The sequence below is a fragment of the Sapajus apella genome, unplaced genomic scaffold (genome assembly GCF_009761245.1).
Source record: "Sapajus apella isolate SASKATOON/1434 unplaced genomic scaffold, GSC_monkey_1.0 scaffold8, whole genome shotgun sequence".
NCBI classification, from domain to species: domain Eukaryota; kingdom Metazoa; phylum Chordata; class Mammalia; order Primates; family Cebidae; genus Sapajus; species Sapajus apella.
The window spans coordinates 8,153,187-8,180,829 of record NW_022436948.1 but is presented as its reverse complement, the minus strand read 5'-3'; the positions used below and the strand labels follow the sequence as shown (position 1 = coordinate 8,180,829).

At 43.7% G+C, this 27,643-nt stretch overlaps 1 protein-coding gene across 1 annotated transcript in view; it reads right to left on the bottom strand.

Annotated features, from left to right (window-relative positions):
• Positions 1-27,334, bottom strand: part of KCNJ6 (potassium inwardly rectifying channel subfamily J member 6) — a 279,909-nt gene extending 252,575 nt beyond the window's left edge. The window contains exon 1 of the mRNA XM_032276884.1: positions 26,764-27,334. The gene's annotated coding sequence lies outside the window, so the exon portion shown is untranslated. The remainder of the gene's footprint in view (positions 1-26,763) is intronic.
• Positions 27,335-27,643: the final 309 nt, after the last annotated feature.

Sequence of the window (27,643 nt, the reverse complement as noted above, 5' to 3'; positions counted from 1 at the left end):
GGTCTGCCATGACAAAATATCAGAACCTGGGAGGCTTAAACAACAGACATTTATTCTTTCAGTTCTGGAAGCCAGAAGCCCCAAATCAAGTTGTTTGCAGGGCCACACTCCCTTTGAAGGTTCCAGGGAAGAATCCATTCCATGCCTTTGTCCAAGCTTCTCACTGGCCAGCAACCCTGGGCATTCCTTAATGTGTCTACAGACCCATCGCTCCAATCTCGGCCACCATCTTCACGTGGCCTTCCTCTCTCCAGGCCGTCCCACTGTCTCCTCTTTTAAGGACACCAATCATATTGGATTAACATTCATCCTAATGACCTCATCTTAACTTGCTTACATCTGCACAAACCCCACTTCCAGGTAAAGCAACATGCACAGGTACCAGACATCAGCACTTGAGTATATCTTTTTGAGGGACACAATTCAACTCAGTGAGCTAGCCTGCAGAAATTCATTTTCTTCTTCTTTTTTTTTCTTTCTGTTTCTGGATGCTGGGTTTAGACAAATCAGCCTGCAAAGTTTACATACTTCCGTATTAGTCTTCTCACGTGGCTAATAAAGACATTCCTGAGTCTGGGTAATTTATAAGTGAAAGAGCTGTAATTGACTCACAGTTCAGCATGGCTGATGAAGCCTCAGAAAACTTACAATCATAGCAGAAGGGGAAGCAAACACATCCTTCTTCACATGGTGGCAGGAGAGAGAAGTGCCAAGCAAAGGGGGAAAAGCCCCTTATAACACCATCAGATCTCATGAGAATTCACTCACTATCATGAAAACAGCATGAGGGTAACTGCCCCCATGATCCAATTACCTCCCACCAGGTCCCTCCCACGACTCATGGGGCTTATGAGGACTACAATTTGAGATGAGATTTGGGTGGGGACACAGCCAAACCATATCGACTTCTCAAAAGTATGTTTCAGTCAATTCACACTTCTAAGTCAAAGAGCTGGAGACCTATTTTAACCTATGAAATACAAGACTTCTGCTTTCGTGGCCTCCTGTTGCCCTGGTAGACACTCCTGCAAGAAGCCTGACCTGTCTTCAGCTGCATGTCTGTACAGCAAACCCACTCAAGGTTTGACTCAAACTTTCCATGTGTGAAGCACATGCTGAGATTTCTGATTTCTAGGAGTTGAAAAGAACTATGCAAGTGTAAATCATGTACAAAGGAATAAAGCATGGCAGCTCTGTGTGTCAAAAGGTTTTCCTCTGCAAATCCCACAGACATGGGGAGTGCACCACATCGGTACAATTCAGAACGCTGCCTCTGACTCTGCCTGCCTCCCCCGCATCCAAGCAAGCAGCCAACAAACAAAACAAACCCAGTGAAGCAGTAGCCTACTGCAGGGTTCCAAAAAGCCTTACAGAATTGAATATGGCAAAATGGCACATGGGGGCAACCTTATTAAAAATCTTACCTGTAAAACATTGTGCATTGAAATTCTGGTAATAAATTCTGGAAATTTCTCCCTAAAGTTAAACATAAGGGATCCTGAGGGTTTACTCTGATCTCCTGAATCTAAGTATATGATGCTTACCTACCTATCTCAGAAAGGTGAGTGACAGAGGGACGAGGAGGCAGGGAAGGCACAGGGAGGGGCTTTCCTCTCTCTTACTTTCACTGGATACTTTCACAGGTGGGCCTCTCAGCAGTGTGCTGGATGGAGGAGAGGTGAGCAGGCTTTGCAAAGCCAGGTTGGGAAACTCACACACAGACACATAGACACATACAGACACACACAGACAGGCACACATAAACACACACACACACACACACACAGATACAAACACAAACATGCAGAGACAAACATACAGGCACACACACACAGACACAGGCACATACACTCTGCACTGTCCACTATATCATTTTAGGTGCAGCAAGAATAACTTTTATATATAGATCAAAATTTTGCCTCCTATCTATGAATGATTCTGACTAGCTGGAAAACCAAGGATGATTAAGCACTGCTTAGAAATGTGTCCCTAAAATATACAAACTTAAAAAAAATCCCTTAATATGTATTTTAATTTGTGTAATGGGGGATTTATAAATTAAGCAGTTGTAGGCTGTTTGGATAAGAACATTTCTAGGGTTTCTTAGACCCAATTGAACCTAGAAATACCCTCGGGGGCCCAGGCCGCAAGTGTTTGTAACGCCCAGATAGATACAAGCCCTCTCAGTGACCCCCTCATTTATAAATTTTAGAGGCTTGAATATCCAAGTGCCAAAGTCGACCATTTGAGACAAGGGCCTCAGCTCTGCATTTCAGCCTTTCTTCTTGCAGCTGCTGTTTCTGATGGAGGTAGCAGGACACTGGTGCTGATGTTGGCAGCAGTTGGGGTGGTGCTGGGCTGGGTGTGGGTTGAGGGTCATAGGTGTGGGATGGCGGGGGTGGAGACATATCACATGACTCTCAAATGATTCTTGGCAATAGGAAGACAATAAAAGATTTTCATGTTGGGAGCTTAAACACAGAAGAATTTGCAGGTACCTTTTAAAAACATTCTTGTGATTCTTCTTTTCTTTTTTTTGAGATGGAGTTTTGTTCTTGTTGCCCAGGCCAGAGTGCAATGGTGGATCTCGGCTTACTGCAACCTCCACCTCCCAGGTTTAAGTGATTCTCCTGCCTCAGTCTCCCAAGTAGCTGGGATTACAGACATGTGTCACCATGCCCAGCTAATTTTTGTATTTCTAGTAGAGTCAGGTTTTCTCCGTGTTGGTCAGGCTGGTGTTGAACTCCCGACCCCAGGTGATCCGTCCGCCTCAGCCTCCCATAGTGCTGGGATTACAGGTGTGAGCCACCGTGCCCGGCCATGATTCTTCTTTAAACCAATGGCTCTCAACCCTGGCTGCTTGCTACAGCAATGTGGGGAGCTTTTGAAACATACCAGTGCAGAGGCTGTTCACCGTTCTAATTCTGATTTAATCAGTCCAGGGTTTTAGGGTGAGGAGCTCTTCAGGAAATGGAAATGTGCAGCCAGGGCATTGAATCATTGCAGGTAAAACGGGGCATCCCAGCACGTCAGTAAGAGTGAGAGGGAGCTGTGGGTACAGCCACCTCCTCTGTAAAAACAGCACTGGCGTGGGCCTGGCTAATGATAAAGTCACCTACTTCAGTTTTTGATACTTATTGCAAAATATTTCAAAAATTCAGGAAATTATATGGAATTTCTATGCTCTGACCTCCAGGTTTAATAAATATTAGTATTTGGCTATACATCTTTTGTATTCGTTTAGAAAATATACCTGTAAATAAATCTGGTCACTCTGACTGCATTGGGAAATTCGGGATACCTTTGGGTAACATGTACTGAGAAGACAGGCTGCTTACCCAGGTCCCTGCTGGGTCATTTGCACTTTAGTATAAGTGAGGGAACAGGGCGAAGGCAATGGTAGAGACTGAAGGTTGGACACAGATGGGGAGGCAAGTTGGGAAAAGGGGTGCAGAATGGGCATAGGGCTTACGATGTCTATTTCAACCCCAGCTGGTCCACTGTTGACCCTGGCGATGAGGTAACAATATTTTTACTGACGAGTTTTTAGGAAGAAATCACTACTCAGAAGACTGAGAAATCCCAGTTTTAGCCCCATATGGGGCTAAATTCTTTGACCCCATATGGTTTCTTTCATAGTTTTACATTATATTCCTGGGAATCCCTTTGAATGTTCCCCTATTTTTTAGGGAAATGTTGACTTCTTTGATCCATACCTTCTTGTGACAGCACTCGGCTCCAGCACTGCCTGGATAAATGGCAGCCTATGCCATCTCTCACCTACAGCTGGAGAAGTCTTTTTTTTCTTTCCGTCTGCCTTTCCTTATTTGGAGTTGATGCTTTTTGACATTTCTGTCCAACAAATACTACCTAGGGTTCTGGATTATATTTTTAGGGAAGCAGTTGACATTTCTTTGATCCTTCCATTTGAAAATATTTATTTTAAAAAGATTGAGAAAGGTAGAATTGACTTCTAAAATACTTCAATAAATAACCACTTTTATGTTGCCGTGATTCACTTTGGCAGAGAGATGCTATAGACAGATAACCCAGAGCAATGTCAAAAATAGACACAAACAAACCCTGCTCAATTCTGGTCTCTTCCTTTCTCTTTCTTTTTGCTGATTCTATTCAACATGCTGCCCTCTGCGACCTTAACACGATCTGTTAAATTATGGTATAATCAAAACCCTGTCACCCTCCATCACTTTTAACTTCAGGACGCCTTATAATTCTTGCTTAACCATTCAACGAAACAAACGTATCAGGGGATGGCCTAGCAAGCTTAGTTCTAGAAGCTTATTCATCCTTCTTTGATGTCTGTCTAAACTCATACAAAGGAACACAAGTCACTTAGCAGTTATGTGGAAGTTACGTACAGCCTTACAACATCAGCATCACCAGGGAGCTTGCTGAAAATGCAGAATCCCAGGCCCTACCCCAGATCTACTGAACCAGAATCTGCATTTTAGCAAGAGCCCCAGATAATGGCTGTGCACATTACGGTTTGAGAAATTCTAACTTACAGCATAAAAATCAACCCTTGTACCACTCAGCTCCCTCACACAACATTAACTTACCTGCCTAGAGAATGTGGCTTACTATTTTTGATACTGCGTTTGGTTTCCCTCTTGTTGGAATTCACTCTAGGTGGCTGACAAAATATTACAGAAAATATTTAGGGAAAGTTATAGATTATAGTCTCAAACCTTTTGGAAGGCTGAAAGGTTCTACTGGGGCAGGCTGAAGGCAGCCGGCTGGTCCATTAAGTTAGGGAGAAGATAGGGATGATAAGAGGCTTTTCCCAGTTTAAGTCTCTTTACCCCACATCCCTTTGTCTCTACTCTGTTTACTCAGGTAAACTCTGTGCTGGATAACCCCATCAGGGGAAGATCAAAGGGGAATTACCTGTTAATAATGTTTTCTCTGCTCCTGGAATCTAAAGCTTTTATCATATGTGAAACCACTCTTTTAGCTATGTTAATTATCCACAAGTGTGTTAACTTAGAACCTGTGTTATAAGTAAATCTGTGGATGTACATGGGGTTGGGGTTGATTGGTTGCATTTCACCCTCTGAGAGCAGCCAACGGCCATCCTAGCCCACTTGTATCACTGTAATGGTGTGAGAGCGCATTCATTCATCTGTCGGTGAGTCAGGGTCTGCAGGCCAGACTTCCGCAGGTGGTAACTGACGCCTCACTCTCTAGGTAAGGTAGTTTCAGGGGAAAAAAAGCACAAATATATAAGCATTTTTTCCCAATTTCTGTTGTTAATGTGACAGTGATAATTATAGTCTCACCAGTTCTTTAAAAGAATCTAGAGATTTTCACTTTATTTTAAAATTATGTTCACAGTGTCATATTTCTGTTTCCCTTTTCTTCAGAGACGGGGTCTTGCTATGTTGCACCAATTGGTCTCAAACTCCTAGGTTCAAGTGATTCTCTGGACTCAGCCTCCTGAGTAGCTGAGATTACAGATGCCAGCCATCATCCCTGGCTCCATATTTTCTATTTTCTAACTAAAATTACATATGTGAAGCAAGGGAGAGAAATACATAGAACTTCCAAGCTATAGCAGGTCAGCCTCTTTCTAAAACGGAAATAGTAGCCCTGGGATTTAGAGATGAGCAAGAGAAGGGCTTTTCTTAAGGGCTCAGGAGGCAACATGGCTTTGTCCTTAAAGACCTTAATGATCATGCCTATCTTCCCACCTGCCTAGCTGTCTAGAAATGCGAAGGACTTAGAATCAGCCAGGACTGAGTAGGGTGCAGCTAGCTTCAATATAACCCCATTAGCAGTACCTTTGGGGGTGTCTGCTCTGAGTGGGAGAAGTATTACCAGACTTTTGAATAGAACCAGCTTGGTTTCTGGCTGAAGATGACATAGTTGCTTTAGAAAGCCCTCCTCCCCATGATTCAACATCTCTCTCCTTGACCCATCCCTATTCCTAGCTACCTTCACTGACCCCGTAGAGGTCATTCTTTGGACAGCATCTGAAATAAAAGATGTATAGCCCTTTCCTTCTCTGTCCCTCCCACCTGGTGAAAGAGGTAGACCTTCTCATTAATCTGCCCTCAGGGTAAAGTACCTTGTCCTGATTACTTCAGTAAATAGGGACACTGGAAGGAGGGTACCAGAATTAGAGGGGCTGTGAGACAAAGACAAAGGGCTTCAGAGCCCTCTCCCTCCCTCTCCTGCCCTGGAAGCTGCTTGACAGTGGTGCCCTGTTCCCATTCCCCATTTTAAAAAGTTGGAAATTTGAGACAAAGCCTTATTGTAAAATGTTGCAGTTTCTCAGGTATTCCCGGGTTGAAATCTCATCCCTAAAATCAGAAACTTTCTCACAAGTCGATAAATGCTTGCAGGCTTACGGGTAATTTATAAAGAAAAGAGTTTTAATTGGCTTGCAGTTCTGCAGGCTGTACAGGAAGAATGATGCTGGCATTTGTGGCTTCTGGGGAGGCCTCAGGAAACTTACAATCATGCTGGAAGGAAGCAGAGAAGCAGGCATGTTACAGGACAGGAGCAGGAGGAAGAGAGAGAGGGAGCAGGTGCCACACACTTTCTAACAACCAGATGTCATATGAGCTCACTCACTATCACAAGGACAGTGATGGTGCTAAACAATTTATGAGAAATTCATCCCCATGATCCTATCACCTCCCACCAGGTCCTGAGTCCAATACAAGGATTACAACTCAACATGAGATGGACAAAGATCTAAACTATATCACCCATGCTAACTGCTCAAGCCTCTGAAGCCCTTCGTAGGGTGCTGGAAGCCACCTGTCTGGTCATTGCACACACACCTGTTTCCACCTGAGCTGACAAGGCTGATGTGCGGCTGGCTGCTTCTCACCAGCCTGGCATGGGGCTCAGTTGTGTCTTTGCTAGGTGGTGCCTGGAGCAGTCCGGGCATGGAACATGCATTTTCTTGTGGGTCATGAAGGTACAGAGGTCACTTTTCTTTGGTCTCCAGGTGAACCTTGAGACTGCGTTACTGCTAGGAGGGAAGAGCTCTCACCTTCAACTCCTGGGGGAGACTCAAAGGCAGCATGTGGGCTTGGGGAGGAAGAAACTCATGGAAGCATTTAGGAACACTGAGTGTTTCTCTCTGGCAGGAGCCAGTGTCTGTCAGGGGAAGAGACAAGCTGACAGTAGGAGAGAAGACACCTGGGCCCCAGAGGCAGCGGGGGACCCCATGCTGACAGACACATCTCCACGAAAAACAGAGGCAAGCTGACAGTGCCTGGAGCTCACGGTTTGCTTCGGAAAAGGCACCTGAGCTTCAAAAAGGAAAAGAAGAAACGAGTGTCTGCAGCTGGGCTGCTGGGAATTCTTCTGGGAGCCGTGGTGCTGCTGGGGAGGGGCAGAAGCCGGGCTCCTGCCAGACTCAGGAGCGCAGCTGGTAGCCGGTTCGTGTGGGAGCCTGAGCTTTGCCTGCAGGAACAAACACTGGCTACTCTTGCCAAGGGATGTAAACAGCATCTCAATGCTGGGCTGATAGTTTTTGGGTAGAACTGGGTTCTCTCCATTCTACAAAGCCACTTTGGCTTCCGAGAAGGCAGCTCTAAAAAGAAACCCTCTCTACTATTACCTTACAGAACCCCTGCTTGTGTGAGAGTCCCACCCAAGGTGTAGCCCAGCAGGGAGACAGAGCAGCGTGGTTCGGTCCTGGCTGGAAGGTGCACACACGGTGACCCTTGCTGGCAGCCAGATCCGTCCAGGTACAGCAATGGCAACGAGCAGGGGGAGCCTCGCTCAATGCTTCCTGTGGTGGGAGGAACGTCCTGCCACACCACACTTTCTTTCTAGAAGCAAAGTTGTCTGTTCCACTGCCTTGTCCAAAATCTTACTTTAGCTGCTGATTGGCTCTGAGAGGCCATCTACGGTCCTGAACCTGATGCCATCCCTGCCCTCCGCCCTGTCCCTATCCCTCCAAGGCAGACCTCTCTTCACTTTCTCCCTGGGATTGCACTCCATTGTCACACTGCCCTCTGCTCCCTCACTTTTCTAAGCCTTCATCCCTAGGGCTACCTCGGATTTCCTGCATCCATCAGGGAAGTCTCTGCCTTCGAACTCCTGGCTCCACCAGAGGTCTGTGCAGACTAGACGATTGCATGCGTCTGTCTTGGGTCAGGGGACAGCCTCATCATCACAGACATTGTATTCTGCATCCCCTGTCAGTATGAGAAGTCATTTGCATCTGTTTCCCCAAAGTTACCACAGCGCTTAGGACCCAGTGGGATCCAATTCCTATTTGCTACGGGAGTCAAGATCAAGTGATATGGGAAAACACTTCTGAGTTGGAGCTCATGAGAAAGGAGAAGGGAAGACTCCTATGAAACAATTGTTACTCAAGTGAACCTGGGACACAGTCTCTGTGTGCTCACTACTGTGGGTTCTCCATGCTGGCCGCCTTTAAAATCATCTGGGAGGCTTGAGGAAGTGCCTGTGTGGGGAGGGGAAGGGTGAGCGTGGTGGGGGCCACCACGCATGGTGTGTCTGAGCAGCTTTGGTTGCTGATGCTAGCCTGATGTCTGTGGAATCTGATTTTTGCATTTGAGTGGCCATGAATTGGGCTCTAGTGCCCTTAGCAGTCATGGAAATTTCTATTCCAGGTAGGCCACTGCAGAGTGCCTGTCAAGAGTTGTTCCCATTGGATTTCATTTCTTTTAAATTTCGAAAATGCCAGTATTAAGAGGCCAAGGTAGGTGGATCACAAGCTCGGGAGATCGAGACCAACCTGGCCAACATGGTGACACCCTCTTTCTACTAAAAATACAAAATTAGCTGGACATGGTGGTGCACACCTGTAGTCCCAGCTATCCAGGAGGCTGAGGCAGGAGAATAGCTGGAACCTGCCAGGAGGAGGTTGCAGTGAGCCGAGATCGCACCACTGCACTCCAGCTTGGGCAACAGAGCAAGACTCCATCAAAAAAAAAAAAAAAAAAGCCAATAATGTGTTACTGTTCTGTGATTGCTCTAGAAAGGCTGTAGATGGTGGACGGAGTTGCAAATCAGGCTCCATAGATGTCATGTATCCTGGGCAATAAGAGATCTTCCCTATCAGCCTCAGTATTTCCATCTGCAGGTAATAGAAAAGCATTGGGTACAGGGGGATTGGAGGAACTGAATTGTTATAATACTTGTGAAATTGTATTTCTTAAAAAGGGAGGCATAGCCAGGGAAAGACATTTCCTTTTCCATTAGTTTAGGTTTAATTTACAGTTGCTCATGATAATGACCATCTCTTTGCTTTATTTCTTTGTTGAAGCTTTGAATACAGACAAAAGTTTTAAATAGACTGTTTTAACAAGAAAATAAGATTTAATGTTTTAAAATAAAAAAGGCTAAAAAGAACTCACATAGTAAAAATGAAAATATTTCCCTCCTTCTGTTAAGAAGACTTTCAACCCTTTAATAAGTGTACTTTCCTCAAGTTTTCAGGGGGCAAAACAGCTAAGAAAGGGAGAGATGGCTCTGTCTGTTGAGAAATGTGATGTTGAGTTTCTCCTGGGTAAGGGTGGAAGAACAGTGAGAGAAAGAGATTTTTGTCTTTTGTGTATAATCTCCGTAGAAATCATGACATTGCTTTAATGATATTCTTGCACATGTGAAACTAATAATAGTTTGTGACTCCACAGGGAAAAACCAGTTTTGCCCTGAAATACGGCCAAGTTAGACTAGAAAAACGGTTGTTAAGAAGACTGTCCTTAGCTGAATTTTTCTCTTCTCGTTCTCTCTCACTCCCTCTCACTCTCCTTTCTCTCTCTCTTTCTCCAGCTCTCCTCTATTTTCTCACCCTCAAGTCTAAAAATTATAAATGTATTTCAAGAAGCTAGCACACTACCTCAGTTTCGCTGACCCTCTTAAAATCTCTTGGCCCGGCACAGTGGCTCACTCCTGTAATCCCAGCACTTTGGGAGGCCAACGTGGGTGGATCACAAGGTCAGGAGATTTAGACCATCCTGGCCAACATGGTGAAACTCTGTCTCTACTAAAAATACAAACATTGGCTGGGCATGGTGGCACACACCTATAGTCCTAGCTACTTGGGAGGCTGAGGCAGGAGAATCACTTGAAGCCGGGAGGCAGAGGTTGCAGTGAGCCAACATCACGCCACTGCACTCCAGCCTAGTGACACAGCAAGACTCCATCTAAAAAAAAATCTCTTGTAAAGAACACATCTTGGACACTTGCAGCCAGTGAATGTTAATTGAAGAGTGGGCCTTGGTAGTGTCTAGGAGAAAGCTGAAAAGACTGGAAGTGGAAAGAGTTCAAGGCCCAATGTCCAAAATGCAGGGCCAGAGTCTCCTAACCCTGGTCACAAATCCTGGTTCCCTGGTACAACTTAATCTTGTGAACTTGGCTTCCAGTTCCCTACCTACAAAATGGGAAAACAGTATGTTTCCTTCCTTCCTGGGCTCTTGTGAGAACCAACAGGCTTAGTGACTGGGACAATATTGCTGAAAGCTAGTAGCATATGAGTTCCACCATGCGAAGGTGTTTGCTTGGTGTCTGATATTAATTTCTCCTTTATAACCCACTCAGTTCCTGTGGCTGAGTAGCTCAGGTGGGCACAGGTTCTGGCAGCTGAGAATGACCTGTCCGGCTTCTTTGAATGTTTTCATGTCCAATCAGATTGCTTCTGTGGTTAATGGATCAGGGATTACAGACTGTTCTTTCATTGGGAAATGTTAGAATGTAAATAGGCACAGCCTTTTTGAAGTGCAATTTGGTGAAATGTAACAAGAGCTTTCAAAAAGTGCCTACCCTTCTACCCAGCAATTACATGTGTAATGCTTTATACTAAAAAGGCATTCTGATATAGTGTGTACAAAGACACATTGTGTGGGAGATGCTTATACAGCACTGTTTACAACAACAAAAAAGAGAAAACAACCCCAATGCCCAAAATAAAGGACGCTATGAATACACAGTAAGTATGTTTTAGAGTCACCTACAATGCAGCCACCACAATCGTAGTCTATGTTTAGTCGACCATATTGAGTACCTACTATGTGCAGGACATCAGCGAGGGAAACATCAGTGAACAAAACGAACAAAAGAACTCTACCCCTAGAAGCTTGCCTTCTATTGCAGGAGACAGAAAATAAACAAAGCCAATATGTTATTTGTGTGGCGTGTTAGAAGGTACCACGTACCATGGAGGAAGTTTAATCAGGAAGGAGGATGGGGAAACAGGGGTGGAGGATGGGAGACTTACAGGAGGCGTGAATGGAGGCACTTGCTGAGAAGGCTCAACTTTGGATGGAGTTGATGAGAGAAAGGCAAATCTGGGGAAAGAACATCCCAGGCAGCAGGAAGAGGCCTGGACTTACGGAGCAAGTGTCCATCATGTTAGAGGATGCGCATGAGGCCATCAGCAAGGTGGGTGAAGAGCAGGGAGTGAGGCCCACAGTAAGAGACAAAGCAATCCACGAGCCACTCCTCATTCCTGACTTGGAGAGAAGTTGATGATGAATTACCAAATAACAAAATCAGTCATCAATAGATGATGATCAGTTTTTGTTATAAAATGTAAGTAAACCCTCCTATTTACTGCATGGGTTATTTTCTCTCCCACCCCCGCCTCCCCCTTTCTTCTCTCCTTCCTGCCTTCCTTTATTCAAAAATTTAGCTTATCTGAGTTTTCACATTTTTTCTACATTAAACATACTTGTGCAACAAACAAATGAGAAAGACTCAGGTAAAATAAATGCACAGTATTTTATCGTCTTTGGTCAAGCTGTTTGAGTGCAGAATTCATTGATGTTAAAATTTGTTTACTTTTCCGAATTGGCAATAAACACTGTTTGCCTTGTAGAAATGTTAAAACAATGGAAGAGCTCAAGTTGGGAAGTTACTTTAAAGGTGAGTGTTGGCCAGGTGTGGCAGCTCACACCTATAATCCCAGCACTTTGGGAGGCTGAGGCGGATGGATCACAAGGTCAGGAGTTTGAGACCAGCCTGGCCAATATGGTAAAACCTTGTCTCTACTAAAAATACAAAAATTACCTGGGTGTGGGGGCAGGAACCTGAGGCAGGAGAATCGCTTGAATCTGGGAGGCGGAGGTTGCAGTGAGCCAAGTTCACAACACTGCACTCCAGCCTGGGTGACAGAAGAAGACTCTGTCTTAAAAAATAAAATAAAATAAATAAGTAATAAAGGTGAGTGTTGTCTTAGAGAAACAGTAGGTTGGTTTTTACAAGTTAGGTCACACCCAAAATACACTTTCTCTGCATTTCTATTGGTGAAAATTCCCCAGGCTGGATCTGAAAAGTGCCATGTATATAGAAACCACATGGAAACCATGTGGAAATAGAAGGATAAAGGTGGAGAGCTCCTCCCACCCCCACACATGTAACTACAGACATGTTCAAACTCATCTGTAATCTGAAGAGCATTGACCTTGACTTCACTGTAAAACTTGGATGACTGAGAATGCTTCAGGACTGGAGTGTTCCAGTTTAATTTGAATTATTTGGATAATTGACTCAACTAGGAATAAACAGAATTTCAATTTAAGATTTCAAATTCAGTTGTTAAAAACCTTTCTAAAAAGTGAGTGAGCTCCCTCCTCTATTTTGGTGAGTGTGCCGTGCTGGACAGTTTAGTCTTTGATGATGTGGGTGTCCTGGGATGTAACTGGGTCATTATTCTATTCTTAAACTTTAAAGTCCTACAAGAGTGGAGAAAGGAGCATACCTGCCTTCTGAAGTAACACATGTGCTTGGCATTAAAAATTATAAAATAATTAAATTGTTTATTACGGTTTTCATATCCTCTTAGAAGCAAGGGACAGGAAAACCAGCTTACTAATTTATTTATTTTTCTGAATTATCCCCATTTTGTAGCTAGAAAACCTGATAAGAGAGAAGTGAAATAACTAATCTAATAGAGCTCAGTGTCTGTCAAAGCTCATCCTATAGAACTACATGACTCCAAGTTAACTCCAATTTCTTAGGCTCCTAGGAAGGAAATGTGGTTATGTCTAAGGGCATGAGGGCTTAGGTTTTGGAGATCTTTAAAGCAACACAGAAGACAATGCCAATACAGAAAGACCAGAAATCAGTGACTTGAACTGTGCTCCAATTTTTATATGGCTTACAAAAGTGAATGTTACATCCCTGGTCCCATCTGAAATACAAATTTATTCCTTTTCTTCCATCATTTAAATATCACATCTGAGTGACATCTAGAATGGATGCTTTCGCCAGTACAAGTTACTAAGAAAAGAAGAAAACTCTTTCCCACGTGACATCTCCCCTCTGACCTACATAACAGTATTTGGGTGTTTTATTTCTTGTACAGTGGATCCTCACTGCATTCATAGAAATGGCTACAATGTGCCTCATGGAATAATAAGGGTCTGCATTATTTTTCCAAAGACAGCTATTTTTAATAGTTTTAATAGTTTCCAGTAGTTCTCAGTATACTTTAAGGATTATAGAAATATTATTCAAATATTATATACTGAATGGCCCTTCCATGAAACTCCTTGAAGAGACACACAGCAGATACAATAATGTGTAGTCTGACCCTTGCTGGCAAAGGAGTTTGCATCTGGCAGAGAGTAAAAGTGTGCGGGAAGGCACCAGCCCACAGGGTGGCTGCAGAAGAAACCCCAAGACAGTGCCTGTGGTAAGAAGATAAAACTTCAAGCCTGAGAACCTTTCTGGTGGCATTTTAAAATATACTTTTAATTGACATCTCAAATTCAATGACCTGGACATCTGCCTCAACAAGCTACCTGGTTTATTGTTTTGATTTATCTGATATGACAGCATATAAATTACCCTTCCTTCCTTTTAAAACAATTCCAGGGTGTCAGAACCTCTGTTATCAGCAAGTCTCTCTTGCACATATTAAGCCCATTGTTTTCTCCTCTCTTTACTAGAAACTAACTGTCCCTTCCTCTCCACCCTGTCTGAGATTCCTTCTCAGATGCTAAGAGTTTCAAGGTCCTACTCAGTGCTTTTTCTTTTTTTGCCAACTTAGTGAGATCTCTTTTGCCCCTTCCCATGATATGGTTTGGCTGTGTCCCCACCCAAATCTCACCTTGAATTGTAATAATCTCCATGTGTCAAGGGTGGGGCCAGGTGGAGATAACTGAATCATGGGGGCAGTTTACCTCATCCTCTTCTCATGGTAGTGAATAAGTCTCATGAGGTCTGATGGTTTTATAAAGAGGAATTTCAATTTAAGATTTCAAATTTAGCTGGGTATGGGGGCAGGCACCTGTAGTCCCAGCTACTTGGAAGCCTGAGGCAGGAGAATTGCTTGAACCTGATGAGAATCAGCTGGGGTCAGTGGTTCTCAACCTGTGTCCCTGAACTGGCAGCAGCAAGCAGCATCACCAGGGAGCTGGCTACAAATGCGGATTCTTAAGCCCACCCCAGATCTACTGGCTCAGGAATTCTGAGGACAGGGCCAGTCATCTGCCCATCCCCTCCAGGGTTTCTGATATATTCTAAAGGATGAAGCGCTCTTGCCTGCCGCCATGTAAGACATGGCTTTGCTCTTCCTTCTTCTTCCACCGTGATTGTGCGGCTTCCCCAGCTGTGTGGAACCATGAATCCACTAAACCTCTTTCCTTTATAAATCACCCAGTCTCAGGTATGTCTTTGTTAGCAGTATGAGAATGGACTAATACATCATGAAAGTGACCATTCTGTGGAATCTTGGGTTGCTTTAAGGGCACAGAGTGATTGGATCTGTTTTGTGATTGGAAAATGAAGCATAATGACTCAATCAGATGACCAATGTCTGAAATGGCATGGGAAGAGGCCAGGACAGACACACAAGGCTTCTCACTCATTTGTTTATCACTCTCCATGTATAAGTCTTGCCTTATTTTAGCAATACCAACGGTTCATCTGGAAATTTAAAAAATGAAGAACAACTTGAGTCCAGGTTCCTTACCTGAAGAAAGAGACGAACTACAACAATACATGTATGTTGCAAGGTCTCAAGTAGTCAAATGAGGATTGTGATTTTTCAGCAGGACACCAGGGTCTGTCTTTAGTGCTACAGCCTCCTTACATCTATTTTATAATAAAAGGACCATTTATTTTAGATTGGTTGAGAGTAACCAAAAAACATCCAGTATTATCGAATAATTGTTCATTTTAAGAAAACCTTATTAATACAGTGAAAATATCAGGGGGTTGTTTGGAAATTGACTGGTGAGTTTTAATTAAATTATCCTATCCCACACCAGTTTTTTGTGTTGCTGTAACCACAATGCCATTTTTTCTATCAGCTTCTCTAAAGTCCAGGTTTCACACTCTTTGTGGGTAGGCTATTGTGAATGACTCTGGTATTCACATAACCAAGGATTTTCAGGTGAAATACGTCTTCTGATGCTGGATCCCATGTTCTAGCTATTATCCCAGTGGCCAACATAACCTCTTTGTACTTGCCATGAGAGCTGAATCTCACAGAAGACTCAGCCTTACTAACTTAAACTCATCAGGAATAGAGAAGACCATCTTAGTGGTGCAAGCTAAATAAATAATATCCCTGAAAAATAAAGTTAATTAACAGCAAAGTATTTTTGTTCATTTTTTTGGTATCATATTGGGGTCTTGAAAAAAATTATCTTGACTTATTTGGAAGTTCTAGACTGACCCACACTCACCACTATACTGAAGTAGTGGGCTGTGCCATAAAGGTTACTTGCAGACTAAGGTGGGTTCCACATAAAGCCCACTTTATATTTTTACCATAGACTCCTTCTTTTCATGGGGTCTCTGTTCATGCTGCTTGGGAGCCAGGCTAAATTCCCAGTGACATCTATAAAAGCATAAGGGAGTTTTACTTCATGGGCAGAGAGAAAGTTTGTAGTTTGACAGGTATGACTGAATAACTAGGAGATGACGATCAAGCAACATTGTTCTTGTACATGAGGGAAAAAAAGGAGTCTTGTCTACTCTCTTCTCCAGATCAGAAAATAAAATGGTCCCACCATATTCAGGATGAACAAATTTCCCATTCACAGAAAATCTCCAAAAACATGCACTTAAACTCTTCCAGCCAAAACCTTGCAAGTGAAAGTGACAACACACCGCAGCCCTAACTGGCTGCTGCAGGGGCTCAACTACCTCTCTGCCTAGCACCACTATTTATTCCCTGGAACAAACTCACCATTCTGCGCCTGGACTGCGGCCACGTGCGCTCCCTCTTGCCCATGCAGGGTGGTAGGAGAGCTTTCCTTGGGCGGAATCCATCATCAGCCTGCTCTCTTGGCTCATGAGTGATTACTGCTCTCAGCACCACTGATGACACTAAAGTGGGTCCATTTTTCTATTACTCATTTACTGCTTCACACATGCTTAGGGTTTCTTGCCTTCTCATCAGTGTCCTAGCTGTGTGTCCTAATCTCAGTATTTAACTCTGTCTTGCTCATGACTGCCAGATTAAAATCCCTGTATTTCCTCCCATTTGGCCCCAATCAAAGCAGTCACTTCTCCAAGATCTACAAGCTCATATGCCAGGCCGATGTGTGGTGCTCTGATTTCCATGGTGTGGTACACCATATCGCTGCCCGATCAATCCTCATTGCCAATACATCTTACATGCATGTAATGGCAAAACCGCAATTACTTTTGCACCAACCCATAGGTGGGTTCCTGATTGGAAAGCCCTCCTTTCTCCTGGGAAAACCTTACTAAGCACTGAAACGCTACTCTTCTTCCAAGACACCGTCACTTTTCACCACATCCCTGGATGTTTTCTGCTGATCCCAGCCCTCAGTAATGTTCTCCTCCCTCACGTAAAGCCTAGCACCATTCTCTTGTGTAATGCCATGCTTCTTTGTGAGCATTATTGCTTCATTGATAGTCTCATTTTCTAAGTTTCTGGCCTCTGAGAACTGAAATCAGGACATTTTTTTCCTGTGTCCCCCTTGTCTTCTTTAGATAGTAGGTACTTAGTAGAGATTTGTTGACTGACTAACCCAAGAAGCTAAGACAATTCTGGATATGGTGATGAAAGGCCAATTTCTGGCAATATGAAAGTGGTCAGATATTTTGAATGAAAGTAAATGTTATATAATAATAATTATTCCTCACTTGACTGCTTGAAAGTCTGCTGTGATAAGCACTCTATTCAATTTTCTTAATATGGCTTTTCTCAAGAGTACACCGTTCTTATTCACTGATAGTGTCTTTTATTTAAAGGATAATAGATGAGACTATTAATTTTGAAAAGAACAAAGAAACTTCAGAATGGATTAACTGTAATTCCAAAATACTAAGCAGTTTATTTAAATAAACTGCCTAACAGAGAAGCCTTGCTTTGTACTTATAATCTTTGAAACTTAGTGTGATCATGCATATTTTTTCTGTTGGACCAAAAGCTCTTTGTTTTTGCTTACGCCCCCCCACCGCCAACCCAAGACATTGAGTCCAGGTGAAATCTGCCTTTGCAGTGGGCATTCTGGGTCCCAGCTCTAGTTGTGACTCTGCCTGGCTCTTGTGTGAGCATGCACTCGAAGGTCTTTATCGTGGGAAGAAGGCTGTGAGAAGGGGCATTATGTCTGGGTTCCTCCCTAAAGCAGATCTGAGAAAACCCTAAGCCAGTAGCTCCCCCCTTTAGAGTGTATCAAAGTCCCTGGAGGTGATGGGCAGATGATTGGCCCTGTCCTCAGAGTTCCTGATCCAGTAGATGTGGGGTGGGCTTGAGAACCTGCACTTGTAGCCAGCTCCCTGGTGATGCTGCCTCCTGCTGCTGCCGGTTCAGGGACACACGTTGGGAACCACTGACCTCAGCTGACTTTCATCAGCTCTGATGCCTCCTTTTGTCCACCGAGACCCCACCTGTGGCCAGTCAAGGAGACATGTGGGGTGTTGGCTTGGGCCCAACAGTCTTGAGTGCTGACTGAAAAAAAAAGGGGGGGTCACCTAATTCGGCCTCTTTTCCAGTGAAAGAATCCCTCTTATGACAACACATAATGTCATAGTTGCTTTATTTGCCCTCCTCTTTCTGCCCTCTCTTTATATGCTTTACTGCTATGGGCCCAGCCACCCCAAGAGGGCTAAAGAAAATTTAAGAGGGTGCATATGTTTAGGGTATTCACTGGTGAGACTTCAGGAGAGAGCTGAAGAGGAAAGAATCTACTCCTACTTTGCCATTATTGAAAGTGGATTTCTTGAGAGTAGGAATTATATTGTAGTAGCAGTATATTTTGCACGTTAGAGACATCTACAAATCTGAAGTGTGCTCTGCCTGGCTCATCATGGAGTCTCAGCTCTGAAAAGAATGTAAGGTGATGGAGAAGCCTCCAGAGAGAGATTTCATTCCCTGTCTTTTGATTGAAGGTAGTGTGTCGACAACACAAAGCAAGGGTAAAGCTTTTCCATGAGTGGTGAGTCCTGTAGCCCTGCCTCTTAGTCATGTGATACTGCTTAGACATGTGATCACAGCATTCCAGACCTGCTCTCTTAGACCATGAGGTTTGTGTATGGATTGAGATGCCATGCTTGGTTAAATACCATACACTTCTTTTATAGAAAAATGATGGCTCCCCAAGTCATAAAGCAATGGCCCCATAGAGTGGTGAGGTCCAGTCTGATTTGTTGACGGAACTTGAAGGGCACCACTTCTCTCACGGCCATTAGAAGTGCTCTGTGTTGGCAAAGACCTTGAAATATATGCACTCCAACCCCGGTTCCTAGCTTTCTCAGCTTCTTTATGCTTCTAGTGACAAAGAATTCAGAGCTGTGCAAATGCAGAAGACAGATCATATTACCTCTGTCCAGCTCTGTCTACTGAAAATGCTTTCTTATATTGAACCAAAATATGTCACTTTGTAGATTCTACTGCTGAGTCCCACTTTTATCCCATAGAGCCCAGCAGAACAATTCTAATTTCTTCCTTCATGTTCAAATATCAAGATGCCTGAAAATAACCATCATGCCTCTTCCCCCACATATTCTCCAGGGAAAACACCCTTAATTCTTTCATCTACTCTTATATTACATGGTTTGCACTCACCTACTGTCCTGCCTACTCCCTTCTGCACATGACTGAGTTGGGTTGTATCCATTTTGGATTGAAATGATTTGAACGTGACAGTGAAATAAATCCTCTCCTCAATAACATTCTCTTCATTAAACAAAAGTTGCACTATGAGACATTATTTACTTTGGAATGGCAAGATATTTGAAGAGGTCAAGAGTTTTCTAATCCAGTATTACTGCCCCATGGAAGGATTAACATGCATTACTGGTATTTACTGTTTCAATTTGATAATGTTTTCCCCTGCATGAGTGTAGGTGGCTGTGGTATCTGAGTTAGGGGAATGGAAATGACATAAGAGAACTAAAAGCATTATGGAACGCCTCCCTATTTCTTCTGGTTCTTCCTCTCATAGTCTTCTCAGATATTTCTCCCTGAAATTTCTCTTTTCTGAGTTGTAAGTTTGGATTAAAGCTGTTCTTTTGCTTCTAGTGAAAAGGTATGGAACTCAGTTTCCAAATTTTCTCCTTGAGGGAAGCAGAGCTTCTCAAACACTACTTATAAAAGACATGGTTTACTTTCAGGAGAGCACTGACTATTAGTAGATTAATTCAACCTAAACTTACAGCATGTGTCTAACCTATAGACATTTATGTGATTTAAAACAAAATGCAAATTGCTGGTCAACAGCAGGTGCCAGAGAGTAGAAGACAGCATCTAATTCTTCAGCATTCTTAGACACAATGTGGGTGTAATTGTCAGGATTAGAACGTTGCTTTTGAGCATGGGTTGTGAAGTTGGCTTTTCTCCTTTGTGTCTACTTTAACGGATTGGCTAACAGAAATCAAACAATATGTATTTGTATTTCTTTTGTTAAGAGTCATCTACACCCACTCCAAAAGTCAAAATATCCCAACTAATGTATTTTACAAAATACACTACTAAAGAATGATTCAGGGCACCATGAAATACTATCTCTACCAGGAATCTTTTCACCATTGGGACAAATCATTTCCTCGGCCTTACTCTATTCCTGATTTAAATTAGCTGTATTTCTTCGATGCCCGACATGTATATTGGGCATGCATACCAAAGACTCCGGCACGTTCAGCCTACAAGTTTCCCCTCCTCCTGGTCATAGAGCTGAACTACAATTTGCAGCTACTCTTGCAGGTATGACCATAGAATATGGATAGGAGTTATATACATTACTTCCAGGTCTGGATCATTAAAATCTTCTACATAATCATCTACTCTCACTCTTTCCTTGTCTGTAAGTTGGATATCAACACTCAGGAGATCTTAGAAGCCATGTGCTAAAGATGACAAAGTGTCCATCAGCCTGGGTCCTTGTACAGCATCAATGAATTAGATTTATGTGAATGAGAGAGATCTTCTATTTTGCTAAATTGGTGAGATTTAGAATTCTGTTTCAAGAGCTATCTAATTAATAAAGTATACACAGGATCATCAAGAACTGAAGTTAATGCCACATTGAAATAAATGAATAACAACATCTGCTATTTATGAAGTGCCTGCTTTGTGCTGGACATTGTACTAATAACTTTTATTTTTATTTTTGAAGACAGAGTCTCACTCTGTCATGCAGGCTGGAGTGCAGTGGCACAATTTCAGCTCACTGTAACATCTGCCTCCTGGGTTCAAGTGATTCTTGTGCCTCAGCCTCCCAAGTAGCTGGGACTACAGGCATGCACCACTACATCTGGCTAATTTTTATATTTTTAGTAGAGATAGGGTTTTGCCGTGTTGGCCAGGCTGGTCTCAAGTGATCTCCTAGCCTCAGTGATTAACCCACTTCAGCCTCCCAAACTGCTGGGATCATAGGCATGAGTCACCACCCCCAGCCTATGGTAAGAACTTTATTTACATTATCACATGAATCCTCATAACATCTCTGGGGCATACGTTGTTATAATTACTATTGTTATTATTTTATAGATAGGGAAACCAAGGCAAAAAGTTGATTAAGTTCACAAAATTAGCATAGTAGATTATATAATTGCCTCCAGTTATTCCCTTCCCTCCCTGAAAGATTAGATGTCTCCACCTGTTGCTACATGGCTTGCAGTGCCTCACTGTGGGAGAAATATACATCTCCTTCCCATTAACCATTGGCACTGGTGCGACATGTGAATTGTTTGGTTGATGGAATGTGAGTGGATAACTTGTGACATATCTGAGCAGGAATTTTAAGGGCCATTGCTTAACTTTGTATTCTCCTTTTCCTCTGATGCTGGGATGAAGTGTTTCAGACCAGACTGATTCTTGAGCTTGAATTACAGAACGAAGAAGGCACAGGAGGCAGAGCCACAACTGACCAGCAGAGGTATAGAGCTCCAGGGAATAATACGCCTTTGTGTTGTAAGACACCAAGATGCTGCAGTTGCTGTTACTGCACCAGACTTAGCAAAAACTGACAGATACACCTAGACCTTGATGCAGATTCAGTTAGTGAGAAACACCGGAGCCTGTGCTCTTAATCACGGAGCAACACCACCTACGAAGCACATTGTCAAGCTTGTACAAGTTCCTGCTAGATGATACAAGAGAAATTTAAAGCATCATTAAAAAAATCAATTGTCATCCTGGATAGGAAAAAAGATGTCTGCAAGTTTAAAGAGGAAACTGCCACAGGATTTAAACTTAATTTATAGACACGTCTCTCACATTGCATGTAATACGTTCAGAATTAATCCCACAGAACAGTTGTTGGCAAGGACATGGATCTTGTTACCCACAGATGCACTTTCTGGTTCCTTTTGTAAGTATTTCATATTGGAAACCGCATCTCTGTGACTGCGAATAAGACCGGTGATGCATGTTAGCCAAATTCTATTCACTAAAAGAATCACCAGTACTGTATGATTCCTAGTCCTAAGCACAGCTATACAGAAAAAAATGAGAAACATGAGACTGAAGGAGATTATGGGTTTCATCTGACACGAATACATTTATATAGTCATAAATTAAATAGTCACTTGGTTAAAATTTAGGGTTAACTTTACATATTATAACTAGGAAAGTTGACTAATGGCCTTAATGCATTCCAGATAAAATACAGATCTGAATGACTACTCGAACATTGCACACTGCACAAAATCATTCTCTGATTTGGTTTTGTTTAAACAATGATTCAATTTAGCAACAAATAAATAAATGAATATTTACAATTGATTAGGAGGTATGGTTAGATCAAAGCTACAGTTTAGTGAGGATAGAGACTATTCTTTTAATGATGAGACTGCTCCTTATTTGACAAAAATAATTTTGCTATTATTTAATGTTATTAAAATAATAGCAAGTATGTGTATATTCTAGTACTTTGCCAGAGGAAATTCAGAATACCATTAGAGCACTAACTGCTGTTGTGATTATCTCTTCTTTTTATTGGATCCTAATTATTTATGGAAATAATTATTTAAAATGCATCTTAAAATGTATTTTTATCCCAAACAGCTATATTTTATTTTTCTATCTCCCCAAACACTTTCACTACAATTAAAAAGAAAACTCTAATTCAACAAAAGTGTTTTGATGATTTTTCAACTTAACTGCCAATTCCCCCCTTACTGGTATTACCAGATTTAATAATTTTGTAAAACTCCAGAGTCAATCAATTCTCTTTTGGTACTTACATGTCAATTATTGAAGATAAAGTAAAGAAACAATAAATGCCATCTCAAGAAGCTATAAATCCAAATTCACTGAATTTAAACATCATAATTCCACCAAACTTAAAGCTTTGAGACAACGAACTTAGAAAAACCAACCTTACTTTGAAAAGTATTATCACTTTAAAGCTGGCAGCAATAAGTAACTGCCTTTTCCCTTCACTTTCTTCCTTCTTCCTACTCCACCTATCTCTGGTCCATTTCCATTTCCGTATTGCTTATGTATTATTTGATAAAGGAAGAATTGGTGAAAAAGAGAAGAGCTTCACTTTATCTGCCTGACTTTACATAAAGAGGATTTGTTTTGTTCTCATGAAGGTTTACATAGTCAACATTAAACCCTGGTGGACAGAAACATTTTCTACCAGTGAAAATCAGCGAATGGGATTAAGATTCCATAAGGGTATTTTATTTTTAATCTCCAATGAATTTTTTCTATTGCTTCTTAAATAAGTATTCTAATTTTTCCTCTATTAAGTAAAGGTAGACTGAGAAGGATAGGGATGAAAATGAGACTGAATTAAAAGCCTTTTTATATTCTTAAAGGAAAAAGTCCATGTAAGTTCTACATATTAAATAAAGACCTGGGTCACACAAACGAAAACACTATATACCAATGTTTAGGCAATACTGAGATGAGGTAACTATCATTTAGGCAATATCTAGACGAGGAATCAAAATGATTTTTTTTTTAAACAGAAAAATGGAACCAAGTGAATGGGGATGAATTTTCACAAGCTGTTCTCCTTAGCAAATCTTACTTGAAATGAGTAAACCAATTATTTTGGAGTATCCTATTGACTGCAAAGGGCATAGTGACACTTTGCTCATCAATTAGCCACCTAGGAAGAAAGCAAGCCATAGTTTGGTGAATACGCACTGAATATGTGAGCATGGAATCTACCAGAACTAAATTATTGACTGAGCAATTTCATATACCCAGATTATTGACACCACCCCTCTTTTTAAATTTATAACAGAAATTGAACTTTAGAACTCAGAAATACATTACTTTGTTTATCTAACAGTCTATATTCTTGTATAGCTTTACCTTCACAATGAATGTCTACTTCCTTCTGCTGATAATATCAGATGGAACAAAGCCCAGGGAACAGCTGCTTTGTTTAATACACCATGCATCACTTCTTCTGTCTACTTTAGGTAGCAACCCTTTCATAAACTAAATTATGGATAAACTCATCAATGCCTATCAGGAACTGAAATGTAAGAAATAGTGCAATAACTCATCCTTTGGCTTAGGTTTGAAATAAATTGCTCTGCCTTCACTAACAATCATTTGAAAAGACTGGAAGATATAAACACACTGCTTTAACCACATCCTGAGTGCTCAGCATGCGGTATCTTTAGAAACAACAACGTGTCACACTTGGAAAGCCCAGAAAAAAAGCCAGGATCATATCTTGTTTACCACTAAAAATAACAAACCAGAACCAGCTCAAGACCTCATGCACAAGTATATTCATGAAACAGGAAAGCAGCCAGGGATATTGTCAAACCTTTATCAACATTTCCAGCCAGCTGTCAAACCTTTGACTGGTCTCTGCAATTCAAACCGAACCTTGTAACACCTGGACGGCACTCTTACAGGCGTTCTATTGCAAACATGACTGCCACCTTCCTATACTAATTTTCCGCTTCATATCAGTGATGGTGGTGGTGGTGGGGGACCTACTACCAAGGATGAGAGCAGGGCAAAGACCAGCTTCTAGTAAAGCAAGAGCAGAAGAGCTGGATGGACTTACCTCTTTTCCTTGTATGAATGTTGAAATGGAACTTGAATGGAAATAAATCCTTCCCTCCTGCAGTTTCTTCCTTGTTTGTATTAAGAGAAGTGACTCCTCTTGGTTTCCTATGCCTGCAACCTAGGAAATGTAGCCACCTTGCTCACACACAGGCATGAAGATGTGATCACTGGCTCTCATCTTGCTAACACACTCTCTCTCCTTTCCAGGAGCTCACCAGTGTTGCTTTGAATCCTGCCAGGTCTAGACTGAGAGGAAACTATTTCTCCACCCTTTTGAGTCCTAGGACCCTAGGAAAGTACTTGGTTGGCTGGTTTCTCACTGACTAGGGTGCTGCCACAGCTCCCTTCTGCCATCTATGCCCAACAAAAAGTTAAAGAGAGGAGCGTGAGAGGGCAAAGGAGGCATGTTTTTGTAAGCCAAAGGGACTCAGCTGAAACTAGCAACCCTCCTCAGGGGCTGATGGGCGGCGTACGTGCGAGTGTGTGTCTGTGCGCGCACGCGTCCTTTTTCTTCCCCCTAAGGACGGTATCCTGTCTCCACTCTAAGTTCAGCTCAGGTCTTTCCCTGTCCCAGTGTTCCTGATTCTGAATAGTTCCTCTGATGCACCGCCATGCATAAAATGGATGATTTGCAAGCTTCTTTGCTTCACCTAATTCCGTGGATAATTTGATATCCAGATTCTGGCCGAGCCAAGGAATCTTTTCTTTATAGAAAGCGATTGACCTCCAGTGACCAAAGGAGTCGGTGCCGCTCGCTTGGGGCTGCAGAACTGGGAGGAGGCTGCACCCTCGGCGCCTGGGCTCTGGCCTTGGTGCTGAATCCGGAACCCGCTGGGGAACCACCACCTCCGCGCCACCCCCTCTTCCCCCCCCGCCCGCCCCCATCCCACCTCGGCAACTTTCGGGAGGTTTGAGGAGCACGCGGTCAGCTCTGGGCGCCCTCTTGAGCGCCGCCGTCAGAGAGTTGGGCACAGCCGATGCCCTGGGACCCGCCACAGGGCACGCGGCTGGCTTATTCCTTTGCCTGGAGCCAGGAAAGTTTTGTCCAAATTTTTTCCCCTGTAACTGGAGCTGCAGTCTCCCCTTCCACCTGGGTCGCCATGGAGACTCGAGCTCTTTTTCTTTCTCCAGGCAAAATGGGCGAAGCTCAGTTAGCTCAGCCCTGACTATAGCAAGCCCTTTCCCCTCCCTAAGCAGTTCCTGGGCATCACCCTTCTTCGTTTTTTTCAGTAAAAGAAAGGCAGGCAGGGAACGGGCTGGCGGGGATGTTGCATTGCCCCCTGTACGTGTGGGGCTCCCGGGGATCGGAAGGCTTTGGATAACAGCAGTTGGGAAACGCTCTAAACACATAATACATCTCCAACTCCCCAACACTGGAGTTGTGGGTTTTTCCCCCCTCTTCCTTTTTTGGGGGGGTGGAGGAGGAATTCTTTGGAAAATTCTGGTATTTTGTTTCTCCACTAACCTCATCCTATCTCTGTGGCTGTTTGTATTAAGACATGTTTTCCCCTGAGAATCTCACCATATTGCACGTAGTACAACAGATGTACCTGTGGATCCACCGGGCTTTTATTGGGTTTTGGGAATACTGATGTTATTTCACTTAAAAAACGAATCCAAGAGTAATGTCTTGATTAAAATGAAAGTATATCCACAGGGAAGCAAATATCCACATCCACACAGTCCTCTAAATGGCACACACATCTCGTTTTATCTAAAGCGTTCCAGTTACAAAATAATTCAGTTTACACCTAGGGAGATCTTCCTATTTACTGTTTTCAGTCATCATATCACATCTTCGGTTTTACGGATAGAGAACAGTTAGGAGTTACACTGTCCTGTTTCCCATTCTCCGCATGTTTCTCCCCACCCTCACTTTTCCTCCCTCTCCTGTTGTCTCTCTCCTCTCCATGCAAAGCAGAACAGGGAGACAGCCTTCCACAAAGACAATGGGCTTTTCCGAACTGTAAATGACTACACCACATGCCGCCCCTGACAGTTAATCAGCGTATTTCGCCTTTGCCAGCGGATGTTGAAATGATGTCTGCAATAACTGACTGGGTCTCTGCGAGCCCAGGGATGCAGACCCCTCCTCCACCCGGCCCCCGTGCGAGTTTCAGTCGCTAATGAAAACCATATGAAACAGATTCCCCTTCGGTTATGTAACCGGCTTCTCCCTCGTCTTTCCGCTGACTTGGGCACAATGTTTCTCACGAGAGTGTAGACGCCTGCGGCGACGACGGAGCTGGGGAAGGGGACGCGGGGACCCGAGGGCGCGGAACGCCTCACCCAGGTGGACGCCGGCTCCTCGCCCGCGAGCATCTCCGCGCACCGCTTACCTGGCTGCGGACGGGGTGGTTTCACTCAATCATGATCTCCTCTCTTGAAACGGAGCAAGACTGAACAATTCGCCACACGACGGATGGCAAGGGAAGGAAATGCAAAAAAGAAAAGGAAAAAGGGAAAAAAAAAAACTGGAATCAGATGGTCAAATTTCACATCAGCCCCGAGAGGCTGTTAGGAGACTCCATTCTGCTCGCCGCGGCTCCGGCTCCGGGTCCGGCTTCCCGGCGCCCGCGGGTCTCCACCCCTCCGCCCGCCCAGCCTCTCCAGCCAGGTGCGGCCGTCTCCGGACTGGCTCCCTCCGGCCGAGCGCCGAGAGCCGGGCTGGGCGCCGGGGCCGAAGGAGGGGCGGAGGGGCGCGCGTCTGGGCAGGGACGGGGGAGGGAGACTGGGTGGAAGGAAGCGGGGAAGGGCAAGAGAAAAAAAAAATCCCCGGTTAGGAGAAAAGTGATGGACCACGCAGGGAGACGTCATGAAATCCGCAGATTCAATGAATGCTACTCAATTCCAGCCGACTGGCTGAGCCCCGCTGGCAGCGCACGAAGCGACGGGGCTCCGGGATAAAAGCGAGCGCAGCGCCGCGCGCTGGGGAAAAGGTCGCACAGCGCCGGCGCCGGCCGGGAGGAAGGGGCGGGGGCGGACGGGACGGAGCCACAGACCCGGAGACGCCCACCCCGCCGCCCAGGCCAGCCGGCGTCTCGGTGCGCAGATGACAGGGCCTGGTGGGGCGGGCTGGGCACAAACCACCCTAGCCACTCCAACACGACACTGCAACGTGGGTGCTCCATGCTGGGGGACCCCCGACCCCCCAGTCCCCACCTTCCTCCCCGTGCCACTAAGTGTAAGTTATTCCTGGAGAAACGCCTGGAAAGCAGG